General features: G+C 38.9%; 1 protein-coding gene across 1 annotated transcript in view; it reads left to right on the plus strand.

Moving 5' to 3' along the window:
* nfic (nuclear factor I/C) overlaps positions 1–17,500 on the plus strand; it is an 82,297-nt gene that overhangs the window by 358 nt on the left and 64,439 nt on the right. The gene's annotated exons all lie outside the window — the stretch shown is intronic.

Consider the following 17,500-nt stretch of genomic DNA (forward strand, 5'->3'; position numbering starts at 1 on the left):
GGACCTTTTAAGCGACGTGTTGTAGACAAGAAGCAACACGTGTAAGCTTCATCATGAAACTTAGTCAAATGTGTTTAAATAGTTATTGTGCATAAATATATTTACTTTGTTTTGTATTGAAATTGCTGATTTTGTAATGTCTTTTGTATTCGGGGTCGTGCTGGGTTTTTTTTGTCTGAGAGTAACTCTGGCGATTAAAAGGCTTTTAATACATGTAGCGCTGAACTTGACCAGTAGAGGGCAATATATTGATTTGATTGAGACTTTTATTAGTAGGTTGCACAGTGAAGTACATATTCCGTACAATTGACCACTAAATGGTAACACCCAAATAAGTTTCTCAACTTGTTTAAGTCGGGGCCCACTTAAATTGATTCCTGATACAGATATATACTATCATATATACTATCATCATAATACAGTCATCACACAAGATAATCACATTGAATTATTTACATTATTTACAATCAGGGGTGTGGAGGGGGGGGGGGGGTGGGCATCAAGTAGTGGACATAGAGAGAGAGAGAGAGAGAGAGAGATCAGAAGGCATAAGAAAAAGTATCCGCATTTGATTGTTTACATTTGATTATTAGCAATCCGAGGAGGGTGTTAGTTTAGGGTTGTAGCTGCCTGGAGGTGAACTTTTATTGCGGTTTTGAAGGAGGATAGAGATGCCCTTTCTTTTACACCTGTTGGGAGCGCATTCCACATTGATGTGGCATAGAAAGAGAATGAGTTAAGACCTTTGTTAGTTCGGAATCTGGGTTTAACGTGGTTAGTGGAGCTCCCCCTGGTGTTGTGGTTATGGCGGTCATTTACGTTAAGGAAGTAGTTTGACATGTACTTCGGTATCAGGGAGGTGTAGCGGATTTTATAGACTAGGCTCAGTGCAAGTTGTTTAACTCTGTCCTCCACCTTGAGCCAGCCCACTTTAGAGAAGTGGGTAGGAGTGAGGTGGGATCTGGGGTGGAGGTCTAGAAGTAACCTGACTAGCTTGTTCTGAGATGATAGATACATCTTAGGTTTAATTGTGTGCAAAGTGGGTGTTGTTTTGCTTCTGTGTAAACATCTGAGTTTACTGTGGGGATGTATTACTAAACATTCTATTTATTTATGTAAAATACACAATGGACATTATTTATGTAAAATTGGCAATCGACATTATACTTTTTTAATGTTTATTTTCAGTCTAACAAATGAAGGAATACGTGTAATAATAATACAACTTAGGAAGGAAAATATCTCAATACCTCACATAAGCTTCTATTTCTTCATGCTGTTAACTATCTGTCTGGCTGCACACGCTGGATTGAGTAGCGAGGGTAGAATAATGAATGTATTGACAGTGCAGTGTAATAATAGCTGATGTATTTATTTACTTTGTGCAACCTACATCAACAATGATTAGAGCTGCACATGTGAATTTAAGTTAAAAATAACCTCCAAAAGTATCTCTGCCTCACCTGGTGTTTAGTTGACCGCACGTCGCTGCTTTTAATGAAGATTGGATGGAAAATGACAAATACAAACTTTGGATAAAACGTGGACCAAATCCAAAGTATGCAAAAAGGAAATCCAACATGGTTGGATGTATTTTTTGTAGGGATGATGTTTGATAAGAAATGATCGAGTTCGAGCCTATTATCGAATCGTCTTATCGAAGCGATTCCTTATCGATTCTCTTATGGAGTCCAGATAGGTTGTTGTATGTGGGAAAAAAACACACAATATTTGGTTTAACAAATCACTTCACGTTCTCTACTGCTCGCTACTATAGTATTACCATATCTGAGTTATTGTGCGGAAATGTGGGGAAATAACTACAAATGTGCACTACATTTGTTAACTGTGTTACAAAAAAGACCAATTAGACTGATACATAATGTTGGATATAGAGAACATATAAACACTTTATTTATTCAGTCAAAAATATTCAAGTTCGATGATTTGGTAAAATTGCAAACAGCTAAAATGATGTGGAATGAAATGATGGAATGGATGAAGTAAAGAAGTTCAACATTGTACTGATATGATCCACTTTAAGAGCTTGTTCAAATGCTTACAAAGTACAAAGAAGAAGAATTATGAGAAATACTTTCAACCTTATTGAAAATAAGATATTCTTCACCTCAGTATATTAATGACTGAATTAATTAATTACATATTACAAAACTGTTGTATATACTAATTCACACATATTTTATTATAAAAAGGTCAGTAAATGATGTATATATTTGTAAACGCTATGAAGTGGGAAAGGGGAAGGATTAAATAAGCTTTACTTCTTCCTACTCGTGTAAAGTGAAATGATATGAAACTGTGATGTTTTATACTGTAAGTGTGTTCATGTTCCAAATAAAGTAAAGAAATAAAGAAAGCACTAGTTTATTAGACAGACTTGCAAGCTCTGTCGTGGTGTAGGCTACAAGATAACATTATCAGACACATACAAAAAGGCTCACGTTAACTAGGCTGACCATATTGTGAAATCCCAAAAAGAGGACACATATATGCGTGCCAAGGCGGGAAGAGGACACATATATGCGTGCCAAGGCGGGAAGAGGACACATATATGCGTGCCAAGGCCGGGACTAGGTGAACATTTGCCAATGATACTCCAACTTGCTTTATAAATAATATATTTATTTAAATAAAGCATTTTTTTCTCCTCTGTTGACATCAGTGTTGGCGCTAGGAATTTTCAAAATGGGGTCCCAGGGACCCCATCAAGTCATAAAAATGGGGTCCCACAGTACATTTTTGGGGTCCCTCTTTTTTGTAAGCGTTTTGAAAACAAATGACAAATGTATGCATGATCCGGTTATATCTCATATTCTATATTGTGTTTTGGAAAAATGTTGTCATAAACGTTACTTCATTCATTAAAAAAGATAATACAAAAGAAAATAAATGTGTATACATATGTAAATGTATTCAGTTATAAACATTCATTCACTTTCTTCTTTCCTTCATGGATCTAAACTTTACCGCTGCTGGTAGGTTTTTCTATGTTTTTATTGAATAAGTTGTAGGTGTATTTATTTTAGTATAAAAGTGTAAAAAGTGTTTTGCTTGGGTCATGAAATGATGATAATGGTGTGCCAGGGTATACTGTACATACATTTTACATTTAACGCTTAAATCTCTGGAGTCTACATCAACTTCAGATCTATTCCTCATTTCAAAATGTTTTAGTTTTGTTTATGTTGTTTTTTTTGTTTGTTTGTTTTCCGCCCTTTTTTGTTAAACAAAACTATGTTTTTTATGGCAAACACACAAAAAATGCAAAATCTTCCACCAAAAATATTTTTCAAAGTGTAATATTTGATGTGAAGTAATGGGAACCTTGGATAGGTCAATAATTGATAATAACGTTGATTTTGATTCAATATTATGTATTGAGCAATGACCGTTTGAAAGAAGAAAAAAAAAACAGCTTTGTTTTATTAGTCAACATTGCAACTTTTTCTAAATGACATTTAACCTTTAAGCTTTTTTATTTCACTTTTGTTATGTTTTTGTTTATTTTAATAGTATTTTTAGAATGTGCCGTGGGCCTTTAAAACATTAGCTGTGGGCCACAAATGGTAAAAAAAAAAATCTTTCTGATTTCAATGCGTTAAAAAGACACAAAAAGTGCGTTAACGCCAACACTGCTTGACAATATTACAAAATAAGTCACACTTATATTCTGTAACATTCACAGTTTTGGGAAAAAAATTGCAGAGGTAGAAATATTCAAAATAACCTCTTGTATATAATCTAAACTTAAATAATGCCTCAAAACAAGTTAATGAAATTTAAACAAAAAACAGCAGACGAGCTCTCGCCCTGCACAGCTGTGTTGTGCTTTGTAGTGTCCATATGGGCTTGTAGATTGTTGGCCCCTTTATTTGCCACAGATACATACGTTCCTGCTTTGCACACAGTGCATTCTGCTTCCCATGTGTCACGGCCAGGACGAAAACACGAATACTTTTCCCGCAAATCAACCGAAGGGAATAAGCGGTAAAAAAAATGGATGGATGGATGGATGTCTCTCCACTCACTAGCTCTCTCGCTCTGTGTCTCTGCCCCTCCCTCACGAATGTTGCTACGTGCGCGCACCTTCAGTTGTTTTTTTTAACCCCTTCTTAACTTAACCCTGAACGTACATTGAAAATACACGCAACCCTAACTCAAAATGCCGGACATTTGAGGCATTTAAAAAAAACCCGCCCGGACACCCCTGCAAAAGAGGACATGTCCGGGGAAAAGAGGACGTATGGTCAGCCTAACGTTGACGCTACCGTTAGCCGCTGACTATGCTTAGGTAACGTTAGTCTTGCTAACATTACCGCAGTCCTGGTTGACATAAGAGGTAACGTTACTACAGGTGAGCAGATATGGAAATGAACCGACAACAGTTAACGTCAGTTACTCACCGGCGTCACCGCCACTGTAGCTGGGACTTGGGCAGCTGGCAGAAGAAGAGGGGCGTTCTTCGTCGTCTCTGCCGCTGCTTCGAAGACACGACACGCTTGTTGTGCTTCCCCCGCTTACACGACAGCCAAGCCTGGCAATAATTGCATATTGCCGCTTCCTCGTTTTTTGGGGTGAAATGAAGCCAAGCCTTGGAGCACTTTTTCCGGTCCATTGTTTTCCTGCTTTCCCTATCTGCGCCTAATGACTGAGCTACGTGACGTCATTTCTTGCAATGTCCCACGGGGCATTTCTTGTCGGGACGGGATTCGTTCCCAGGGATTCGAATAAAGAACCAACTCTTTTTCTTTACTATAGTGGTCTCGGTAACGGGTACCTGTTCTCAAAAAGGGATTCGAGTCCGAGGACTCGGTTCTTTTCTTATCGAACAACCAGGAAAACCGGTTTCGAGCATCATCCCTAATTTTTTGCTCCATTATTTTGGTTGTCTACTTAACTTGTCCGACTACCTCAGTTAAAGCAAACCAGTTACATTTTGTCGTTTTGGTTAATTGCATTAAAATGGTTGCATTATTGGACTAGTTTGTACTATGAAGGTCATGTAATGTATCATTTATAACCTTTTCCACAACTTAGAGTTTGTCATGATCTGTGGTCTAGATCAGGGCCGGCCCGTGGCATAGGCCGTATAGGCAAATGCTAAGGGCGCCGTCCATCAGGGGGCGCCACACCAGTGCCACAAATGTTGGAGAAAAAAAAAAAAAGAAAAAAAAGTTGGTACTATTATTTCTAAATACGAAAAATAATCCCACGTTAATTACAATGCAAAGTAAAGCCTATTTAATAGAAATATTATTTGTCACAGCATGGTGCGCCCCCTCCCTTCCCGTATCATGACTCTTTTTGGACGTCACCACATCAAAAAAATTAACACAAGATGTCAAAACGGCCAAAACTGTCAGGTGCCCAGGGAAGAAAAAAGAGAAAAGAAGAGGAGAAACGAGAAAAAGACAGAGGTAGCAGGTAGGTAACGTTAGCCTACATGACATTATTTGTCTGTGATAGTAACCTGGCTTTTTAGCATTAAGCTAATGTTACATGATTCTGCAATTGCTAATCAATAAATAGCTAGTTCTGTTTTAATGTCGGGTTAATATTGTGGAGGGGGCTAATTGTTATGGAAAATAATAATGTAACGTTAGGTAATTACAGTACTCCCACCTTACATTCCTCAGGGACATTTGTATTAGATCTTTTAAGCAGGTGTTTTTTGTTGACATTGTTATTGCCTTCTGGTTAGCTAATGTTTGCCCTGCAGGTAATAGTCACTTTTCCACCCCTTTATATATTAGGTACAGTTGTAAGCCTAGTTGTTAAAGTGCACATCATTAATGTTAATTAAGCAATATCACATGAGAGGAAATGCGTTTTTTTAATTTGAGCACTGCTGTGATTCGGTTAAAGATAATCATATATATTATATTATTCTCATATAATATGTTAATTTACTTTCTTTAAGTAAAAAAAGGTCAAAGACAAAGCTATTCGGTTTCTTGTGAGTATATACACTTCACTGCCGATGTGGTGGGGGGGCGCCACCTAAAATCTTGCCTATGGCGCCAGATTGGTTAGGGCCAGGCCTGGTCGAGATCTCAGTTATGTTCTGTTCGGTTTAAGACTCCATAGTTCCTGTTTGCGCTCCCTTGTTTGGTCACCAGGGCAACTCATTGTTTTCACCTGACTCATTTGACACACGCACCTGCCTCTAATCATGACATTATGATTTAAGCCTGTCTTTTTCAGTTAGTCGTCCTGGCGACATTGACATTGTTCATTTGTTGCTCTGCTCGTGTTGATACTCGGTTCTTGCTCCGTGCTGATAGTTTCATGCTGATGTTCATGTCATGTTCTGCTCATGCTCGGTTTTCACTTTTCATGCCACAGTAAGTGTTGTTTATTTTATCTTCATAGTTTACGTAAAGTCTTAGTTTTGTTCCCTGCGCCAAGTTCTTGTGTGCGCCTTTTGTTTTGTAGTACTTTTGAGTCAAGATTCAATCCTGTTTTTACCTGCAAGACTTGTCCGGTCACGTCCGTTTGCATCCCGGGAAAACAATCCTCGCAGTGTGCTGCGTTAAGATCCACGTCACGACAGAGCTGAGTTAATATCAATGATTTTGTAGTTTTTACACAACATAGTTGTATGCATTTCTTGCAAATATAAACTTTGGATAAAACGTGGACCAAATCCACATGTAGCCTGCTGAAAAGTATTTTTATTTGTATTTTTATTTTTTATTCAAAGATAAAATATCACTTATGTTTGCGGAAGTTCTTATTAATTTGCACTTTTTTTTGAGTTTTTATACAACATGGTTGGATGTATTTTTTGCTCCATTATTTTGGTTGTCTACTTAACTTGTCCGACTACCTCAGTTAAAGCAAACCAGTTACATTTTGTCGTTTTGGTTAATTGCATTCAAATGGTTGCATTATTGTACTGTGAAGGTCATGTAATGTATCGTTTGTAACCTTTTCCACAACTTAGAGCTGAGTTAATATGGATGATTTTGTAGTTTTTACACAACATGGTTGTATGCATTTCTTGCTCTATTATTTTCATTGTCTACTTAACTTGTCTGGCTAACTCAGTGAGAGCAAAAAAAAGCTAACTTTTGTCTTTTTGTTGATTTCTTAGCATAGCCGCAGTTCTAAGGCTAGATGTGCTTAATGAAAGGTGACTGAGGTGTTGTCAAACAAACTTTAATTTATTGTCCTTATATTAATGTGGAACAGTTTTGTTAATAACTTTAATTTATTGTCCTTATATTAATGTGGAACAGTTTTGTTAATAACTTTAATTTATTGTCCTTATATTAATGTGGAACAGTTTAGTTATTTGATGAGTGAAATTGAGTGTATTTATATCACGTTATGCAGTTTACAAGCACAAATACGCTGTGAATCAGTCAGTTTTGTTCCATGTCATTGACTGCTGGAATTGGAAGTAGGAAAAAGAACAAGAAATGTGAAAAAGAAGACAAATGGAGACAGGTTTGCAAACACCAATGACATTGAATAGTCACACTGCTTCGTTTTCTATGCCCCATTCAGTTCCTGATAACTGCTGCTTCTATGTTAGGCTTAGCTTTTAGCACATTTTCCCTATTTTCCCTACAGACCTCAAACAACAAGGCTATGGATTGACTCACACTGGTTTTCGCCTTTTGAAGGCTACTGGAAAAACTGGAAAATTGATCTGGAAAGTCCTTAAAAAGTGCTTGAATTTGGCCCTTGAAAAGGTGCAGGAACCCTGGGTCGGACGGTTTTTCCGGCGTTGTTGATGTTGTTTCCGGATGAGGAGATGCTGCTCCATTATTGATTGAAGTTGTCATGATCCGTGGCCCTGATCATGTTTTTGTTATGTTCTGTTAGTTTTGGACTCACTTAAGACCTACTGAAAGCCACTACTAGCGACCACGTAGTCTGATAGTTTATATATCAATGATGAAATCTTAACATTGCAACACATGCCAATACGGCCGGGTTAACTTATAAAGTGACATTTTACATTTCCCGGGAAACTTCCGGCTGAAAAGGTCTATGTATGATGACGTATGCGCGTGACGTCACGGGTTGAAGCAGACATTTTGGAATAGCACGGTGGCCAGCTTAAGTCGTCTGTTTTCACCACATAATTCCACAGTATTCTGGACATCTGTGTTGGTGAATCTTTTGCAATTTGTTCAATGAACAATGGAGACTGCAAAGAAGAAAGCTGTAGGTGGGATCGGTGTATTAGCGGCTGGCGGCAGCAACACAACCAGGAGGACTTTGAGCAGGATAGCAGACGCGCTACGGTGAGTACAGCTTTGGCTTCCAAACATTTGATCGCTTGCCCGTACGTGCGTGTCGCTATGTGCATGTCACGTACGTAACTTTGGGGAAATATATGTTTCTTGCCGACTCTGATGGCGGCCTGGGTGTCGTTGAAAGCTACAACGCCGTCTGCCGCAGCGCCGCTGTCCTCACCTGTCTGGGTTGACTTCCTCCGTCTCCGGGCCCCCGACCGCACCGATCATGGTAGTAAAGTCCTTCGTCACGCTGTTGATCGCTGGAACGCAGGTGAGCACGGGTGTTGATGAGTAGATGAGGGCTGGCGTAGGTGCAGAGCTAATGTTTTTAGCATAGCTCTGTCGAGGTGCCGTAGCTAAGTTAGCTTCAATGGCGTCGTTAGCAACAGCATTGCTGGGCTTCGCCAGGCGGCACAGCATTAACCGTGTAGTTACAGGTCCAGAGTTTGGTAGTATTGTTGATCTTCTATCTATCCTTCCAGTCAGGGGTTTATTTCTTCTGTTTCTATCTGCAGTTAAGCACGATGCTATCACATTAGCTCTGTAGCTAAAGTGTTTCGTCGATGTATTGTCGTGGAGATAAAAGTCACTGTGAATGTCCATTTCGCGTTCTCGACTCTCATTTTCAAGAGGATATAGTATCCCAGGTGGTTTCAAATACAAATCCGTGATCCACAATAGAAAAAGGAGAGAGTGTGGAATCCAATGAGCCAGCTTGTACCTAAGTTACGGTCAGAGCGAAAAAAGATATGTCTTGCACTCCATTCTAGTCATTAACTCTAACGATCCTCATCCACGAATCTTTCATCCTGGCTCAAATTAATGGGGTAATCGTCACTTTCTCGGTCCGAATCGCTCTCGCTGCATTGAAAAGAATAGGAAAATGTGAGGAGCTGTTCAACTGACTACGTCACGCTACTTCCGGTATAGGCAAGGCTTTTTTTTATCAGAGACCAAAAGTTGCGAACTTTATCGACGTTGTTCTCTACTAAATCCTTTCAGCAAAAATATGGCAATATCGCAAAATGATCAAGTATGACACATAGAATGGATCTGCTATTCCCGTTTAAATAAAAAAAATTCATTTCAGTAGGCCTTTAATGCGCCTTATAATCCGGTGCGCCTTATATATGAAAAAAAATCAAAAATAGACCATTCATCGGCAGTGCGCCTTATAATCCGGTGCGCCTTATATATGGAAAAAAAAAACAAAAATAGACCATTCATCGGCAGTGCGCCTTATAATCCGGTGCGCCTTATATATGGAAAAAAAAATCAAAAATAGACCATTCATCGGCAGTGCACCTTATAATCCGGTGCGCCTTATATATGAAAAAAAAAATCAAAAATAGATCATTAATCGGCAGTGCGCCTTATAATCCGGTGCGCCTTATATATGGAAAAATAATCAAAAATAGACCATTAATCAGCAGTGCGCCTTATAATCCGGTACGCCTTATATATGAAAAAAAAAATCAAAAATAGACCATTCATCGGCAGTGCGCCTTATAATCCGGTGCGCCTTATATATGAAAAAAAAAAAAAAATAGACCATTCATCGGCAGTGCGCCTTATAATCCGGTGCGCCTTATATATGGAAAAAAAAATCAAAAATAGACCATTCATCGGCAGTGCACCTTATAATCCGGTGCGCCTTATATATGAAAAAAAAAATCAAAAATAGATCATTAATCGGCAGTGCGCCTTATAATCCGGTGCGCCTTATATATGAAAAAATAATCAAAAATAGACCATTAATCAGCAGTGCGCCTTATAATCCGGTACGCCTTATATATGAAAAAAAAAATCAAAAATAGACCATTCATCAGCAGTGCGCCTTATAATCCGGTACGCCTTATATATGAAAAAAAAAATCAAAAATAGACCATTCATCGGCAGTGCGCCTTATAATCCGGTGCGCCTTATATATGAAAAAAAAAATAAAAAATAGACCATTCATCGGCAGTGCGCCTTATAATCCGGTGCGCCTTATATATGGAAAAAAAAATCAAAAATAGACCATTCATCGGCAGTGCACCTTATAATCCGGTGCGCCTTATATATGAAAAAAAAAATCAAAAATAGATCATTAATCGGCAGTGCGCCTTATAATCCGGTGCGCCTTATATATGAAAAAATAATCAAAAATAGACCATTAATCAGCAGTGCGCCTTATAATCCGGTACGCCTTATATATGAAAAAAAAAATCAAAAATAGACCATTCATCAGCAGTGCGCCTTATAATCCGGTACGCCTTATATATGAAAAAAAAAATCAAAAATAGACCATTCATCGGCAGTGCGCCTTATAATCCGGTGCGCCCTATGGTCCGGAAAATTCGGTAATAATAAAATATATGTTTCCTAAATAAACTGTCAAAGCAATTTAAGTGCAAATGAAAACACAGCTTCACCGCTTAAGTCGTCATTTTTGCGCTTGAGAGACTTCTCTATGACTTGATATCGTCGTTACTGCCACAAGTGGTGGAAAAGTGTACTGCAACTGAGTACCGCTGTGGTTAAGAAGCAAAGGACATGGAGGACAAATAATGGTAAGGACATACAGTATACAGGAGATGTGCAGGACACATACGTTGGTGGGGGCATTGTTTCACATATTTGTAGTAATAAACTGTTGTGGTGGTTTGTGTCAGACATGAAGTATAACGAGGATAGAAATAATGGAATGTTTTCTTACACTAAAGAGCGTGCAAGTCATTGACTTCCTGGACATGCAGACTAAATATGTCATTTAACTTCATTTCAACACGTGTGTTTTTTACACAAACTGAATCTTTACCCTTTTGATGATCAAATACACACTAATCAATTCCAAATAATTCAAACTGTCCTAAGAAGCGAAATAGTTTTGGAAGAAAAAGCTGCTTCACTACACGCCGGTGTGTGTGTGTGTGTGTGTGTGTGTGTGTGTGTGTGTGTGTGTGTGTGTGTGTGTGTGTGTGTGTGTGTGTGTGTGTGTGTGTGTGTGTGTGTGTGTGTGTGTGTGTGTGTGTGTGTGTGTGTGTGTGTGTGTGTGTGTGTGTGTGTGTGTGTGTGTGTGTGTGTGATGTGCACTCTAAGAAGCATTTGATGAAGACTCAAATCCTCGTCTTCTCAGTGACGACACCTCCTAAGGGGCTTTTTTTTGGCAGTTTTTTGGAGGATGTTCAGGAGCTGAGCTGCTCCTTGATGGGCCCGCTCAGTTGTGAGTGACAGGACCCGCACGGGGGAACAGGAAATAGTTGACATTTAGAAGAAGAAGATTATGGGATATTTCCTTCGCCGTCTGATTTTGGTTGCTGGGATTTGAAGAATCAGCCGTGAAACCGTAGGACTTCAACCATGGCAGTTTGACCACTTGTGGGCGTCGTCATGGCAACGCTATCCACAGGCTGCGAGGCGGCGAAGGGCTCCTCGGTGAGGTGGCAACTCTGCTACGACGTGTCGGCCAAGACGTGGTGGATGGTGAGTGAAAGTGTGGGGAATGGAGAAGGTCTTGACCGTGAGAAAGGGGTGTGTTGGGTTGAAAAATGACCAAAATTCAATGTTCAATTCAAGGTCACAAAAAAAAAGGCATGTTGTTCCAGCGTTAAGTTTGTGTTGCTCAACCTCAGGACCTAATTCAACAAGTTCTCAATGTTGTTTTATGTCTTGTGCCTGCTGGGTTAGGTCACTCCGCAGGTATTCAACTCCTCCAAACATACAGTATCTGCACGTACTTTGTGCAAAAAAACCAAAACAACTACTGAGAATACCAATATTCTACGACACAAATACAACGTTGAATGTACTTTTAACGACGTTTAAAGTTAAAGTTAAAGTGACACTGGTTGTCTCACACACACTTGGTGCGGTGAAATTATCCTCTGCATTTGACCCATACCCACAGGGGAGCAGTGAGCAGCAGCGGTGGTCGCGCCCGGGAATCATTTTTGGTGATTTAACCCCCAATTCCAAGCCTTGATGCTGAGTGCCAAGCAGGGAGGTAATGGCTCCCATTTTTATAGTCTTTGGTATGACTCGGCCGGGGTTTGAACTCACAACCTACCCATCTCAGGGCGGACACTCTAACCCAGGGGTCACCAACGCGGTGCCCGCGGGCACCAGGTAGCCCGTAAGGACCAGATGAGTAGCCCGCCGGCCTGTTCTAAAAATAGCTCAAATAGCAGCACTTACCAGTGAGCTGCCTCTATTTTTTAAATTGTATTTATTTACCAGCAAGCTGGTCTCGCTTTGCCCGACATTTTTAATTCTAAGAGAGACAAAACTCAAATAGAATTTGAAAATCCAAGAAAATATTTTAAAGACTTGGTCTTCACTTGTTTAAATAAATTCATTATTTGTTTTACTTTGCTTCTTATAACTTTCAGAAAGACAATTTTAGAAAAAAATACAACCTTAAAAATGATTTTAGGATTTTTTAACACATATACCTTTTTACCTTTTAAATTCCTTCCTCTTCTTTCCTGACAATTCTGACAATGTTCAAGTAATTTTTTTATTTTTTATTATTGTAAAGAATAATAAATACATTTTAATTTAATTCTTCATTTTAGCTTCTGTTTTTTTGACAAAGAATATTTGTGAAATATTTCTTCAAACTTATTATGATTAAAATTCAAAAAAATTATTCTGGCAAATATAGAAAATCTGTAGAATCAAATTTTAATATTATTTCAAAGTCTTTTGAATTTCTTTTAAAATTTTTGTTTTGTAAAATCTAGAAGAAATAATGATTTGTCTTTGTTAGAAATATAGCTTGGTCCAATTTGTTATTCTAACAAAGTGTAGATTGGATTTTAACCTATTTAAAACATGTCATCAAAATTCTAAAATGAATCTTAATCAGGAAAGATTACTAATGATGTTCCATAAATTATTTATTTAATTTTTTCAAAAAGATTCGAATTAGCTAGTTTTTCTCTTCTTTTTTTCGGTTGAATTTTGAATTTTAAAGAGTCGAAATTGAAGATAAACTATGTTTCAAAATTTAATTGTCATTTTTTTCATGTTTTCTCCTCTTTTAAACCGTTCAATTAAGTGTAAATATCATTAATTATTAATAATAACATAGAGTTAAAGGTAAATTGAGCAAATTGGCTATTTCTGGCAATTTATTTAAGTGTGTATCAAACTGGTAGCCCTTCGCATTAATCAGTACCCAAGAAGTAGCTCTTGCTTTCAAAAAGGTTGGTGACCCCTGCTCTAACCACTAAGTGAAGGCAGAACTCCGGCCCCCCGGTTCTTAATGTCACCAATACCACAATGTTTAGATGTTTTTCTTGACATTTCTGTAATAGCTTAGCATAATTCAACACAAGCAAAACTCAATTAATGAAATATGCTAATATCAAACTAGTTGATATTAGCATATTTAATGAATTAAACTGTGAAGAAAATCATCCTTTAAAGGCCTACTGAAAGCCACTACTAGCGACCACGCAGTCTGATAGTTTATATATCAATGATGAAATCTTAACATTGCAACACATGCCACTTAACTTATAAAGTGACATTTTAAATTTCCCGCTAAACTTCCGGTTGAAAACGTCGCGGTATGATGACGTATGCACGTGACGTCACGAGGTCAAGGGAAGTGTTTGGACCCAATTCAAATACCTCTGTTTTCTTCGACAAAATTCCACAGTATTCTGGACATCTGTGTTGGTGAATCTTTTGCAATTTGTTTAATGAACAATGGAGGCTGCAAAGAAGAAAGCTGTAGGTGCGATCGGTGTATTAGCGGCTGGCTGTAGCAACACCAACACCAGGAGGTTGTGTTGTGTTTTGAGCAGGATAGCAGACGCACTACGAAGAGTACAGCTTTGGCTTCCAAACATTTGATCGCTTGCCCGTACGTGCATGTCGATATGTGCATGTCACGTACGTAACTTTGGGGAAATATATGTTTCTTGCCGACTCTGATGGCGGCCGGGGTGTCGTCAAAAGCGTACAACGCCCGCCGCCGCATCTAAGTTAGCTTCTATTTTTTTAGCTTCGCCAAGCTGAAAAATATTAACCGTGTATTTACATGTTCATGGTTTAATAGTATTGTTGATCTTCTGTCTATCCTTCCAGTCAGGGTTTTTTTTTATTTAGTTTCTATCTGCATTTGAGACTGATGCTATCACGTTGGCTACGTAGCTAGGTTAGCTTCTATTTTTTTAGCTTCGCCAAGCTGAAAAATATTAACCGTGTATTTACATGTTCAGTCACTGTGAATGTCCATTTCACGTTCTCGACTCTCATTTTCAAGAGGATATAGTATCCCAGGTGGTTTAAAATACAAATCCGTGATCCACAATAGAAAAAGGAGAGAGTGTGGAATCCAATGAGCCAGCTTGTACCTAAGTTACGGTCAGAGCGAAAAAAGATACGTCCATCGCTGCCTCTCAAGTCCTTCACTGTAACGTTCCTCATCTACGAATCTTTCATCCTCGCTCAAATTAATGGGGTAATCATCACTTTCTCGGTCCGAATCTCTCTCGCTCCATTGTAAACAACGGGGAATTGTGAGGAATACTAGCTCCTGTGACGTCACGCTACTTCCGCTACAGGCAAGGCTTTTTTTTATCAGCGAGCAAAAGTTGCGAACTTTATCGTCGATTTTCTCTACTAAATCCTTTCAGCAAAAATATGGCAATATCGCGAAATGATCAAGTATGACACATAGAATGGATCTGCTATTCCCGTTTAAATAAAAAAAAATAATTTCAGTAGGCCTTTAACTTTCTATATGCAGTAAGCTTTAGACAGTCCTGGCATTCATGCTAATAAGGCTAGCCTACCAACATGTTTACATGTAGCCCGGTGAAGACAACAACTTGCTAGGAAATGTGTGTTTTCATGACGTTCAAGCAGGCTGGGACTACGGAGTTTGCTTGCAAAGGCTTAGCATGGTGGCTAACATCCAGCACATCGCATTTGGACTAAGCACCGTCGCTCACAGCCATTGGCGGGAAAAAGTTTGGACTATCCCGACTTGCAGGGTTTGGCAGAGTCCGTTTGAGTCGGCCCCCCAGCGGGCACAAGACATTGAAGCAACGTTGACAACTTGTTGAATGAGGTCCTGACGTTAAGCAACTCAAACATAACGTTGGAACAACATGCTTTTTGACAATGGTCAATCAATGTTGGGTTCTGACGTGATTTGACATTGAACTATGGTCATTCTCCAACCAATATTCTACAACACAAATACAACGTTGAAACAATGTACTTTTTACAACGTTTAATCAATGTCAGGTTCTGACGTTGATTTGACCGTTGAACTATGGTCATTTCCAACCAATATTGTACAACAGTGGTCCCCAACCTTTTTGTAGCTGGGGACCGGTCAACGCTTGAAAATTTGTCCCACGGACGGGGGAGAGGGGCGGGGGATTTTTTTATTTTTTTATTTTTATTTTATTTTTTTCATAAAGAAATACAATCATGTGTGCTTACGGACTGTATCCCTGCAGACTGTATTGATCTATATTGATATATAATGTATATATTGTGTTTTTTATGTTGATTTAATAAAAAATAAATACTTTTCATTTTTATTTTTATTTATTTTTTATTTCTTGCGCGGCCCGGTACCAATCGGTCCACGGACCAGTACCGGGCCGCGGACCGGTAGTTGGGGACCACTGTTCTACAACACAAGTACAATGTTGAAACAACATACTTTTTGACAACGTTTATTCCATGTCAGGTTGTGATGTTGATTTGACCGTTGAATTTTGGTCATTTTCCAACCAATATTCTACAACACAAATACAACGTTAAAACAACATACTTTTTGACAACGTTTATTCAATGTCAGGTTGTGACATTGATTTGACCGTTGAACTATGGTCATTTCCCAACCAACAACGTGGATCCAACGAGCGTTGTCTCAATTTACAAATACAACTGATTTGCAACATTGTTTTAAAGGCCTACTGAAATGATTTTTTTTTATTTAAACGGGAATAGCAGATCCATTCTATGTGTCATACTTGATCATTTCGCGATATTGCCATATTTTTGCTGAAAGGATTTAGTAGAGAAAATCGACGATAAAGTTCGCAACTTTTGCTCGCTGATAAAAAAAAGCCTTGCCTGTAGCGGAAGTAGCGTGACGTCACAGGAGCTAGTATTCCTCACAATTCCCCGTTGTTTACAATGGAGCGAGAGAGATTCGGACCGAGAAAGTGACGATTACCCCATTAATTTGAGCTGAGGATGAAAGATTCGTAGATGAGGAACGTTACAGTGAAGGACTAGAGAGGCAGTGATGGACGTATCTTTTTTCGCTCTGACCGTAACTTAGGTACAAGCTGGCTCATTGGATTCCACACTCTCCTTTTTCTATTGTGGATCACGGATTTGTATTTTAAACCACCTGGGATACTATATCCTCTTGAAAATGAGAGTCGAGAACGCGAAATGGACATTTAAAGTGACTTTTATCTCCACGACAATACATCGGTGACACACTTAGCTACTGAGCTAACGTGCTAGCATCGTTCTCAAATGAAGATAGAAACAAAATAAATAAACCCCTGACTGGAAGGATAGACAGAAGATCAACAATACTATTAAACCATGTACATGTAAATACACAGTTAAAAATTCTCAGCCTGGTAAGGCTTAACAATGCTGTTGCTAACGACGCTAAGGCTAATTTAGCAACTTAGCAACCGAACCTCACAGAACTATGATAAAACATTAGCGCTCCACCTACGCCAGCCAGCCCTCATCTTCCCATCAACAGCCGTGCTCACCTGCGTTCCAGCGATCGACGGCGCGACGAAGGACTTCATCCGTGGGTTTGGTGCTAGCATCGGCTAGGCGTCTGCTAAGTAAGTAGTCCTTGTTGTGTTGCTGTAAGTATTGTACTTAGCCGCTAATACACCGATCGATCCCACCTACAACGTTCTTCTTTGCAGCCTCCATTGTTCATTAAACAAATAGCAAAAGATTCACCAACACAGATGTCCAGAATACTGTGGAATTTTGTCGAAGAAAACAAGAGGTTTCTGTATCGGGTCAGATGGGGTCCAACCACTTCCGTGGATTTTGTGACGTCACGCGCATAAATCATATCCAAAGGAGTTTTTCAACCGGAAGTTTAGCGGGAAATTTAAAATGTCACTTTATAAGTTAACCCGGCCGTATTGGCATGTGTTGCAATGTTAAGATGTCATCATTGATATATAAACTATCAGACTGCGTGGTCGCTAGTAGTGGCTTTCAGT

The sequence above is a fragment of the Entelurus aequoreus genome, linkage group LG27 (genome assembly GCF_033978785.1).
Source record: "Entelurus aequoreus isolate RoL-2023_Sb linkage group LG27, RoL_Eaeq_v1.1, whole genome shotgun sequence".
Lineage (NCBI taxonomy): Eukaryota > Metazoa > Chordata > Actinopteri > Syngnathiformes > Syngnathidae > Entelurus > Entelurus aequoreus.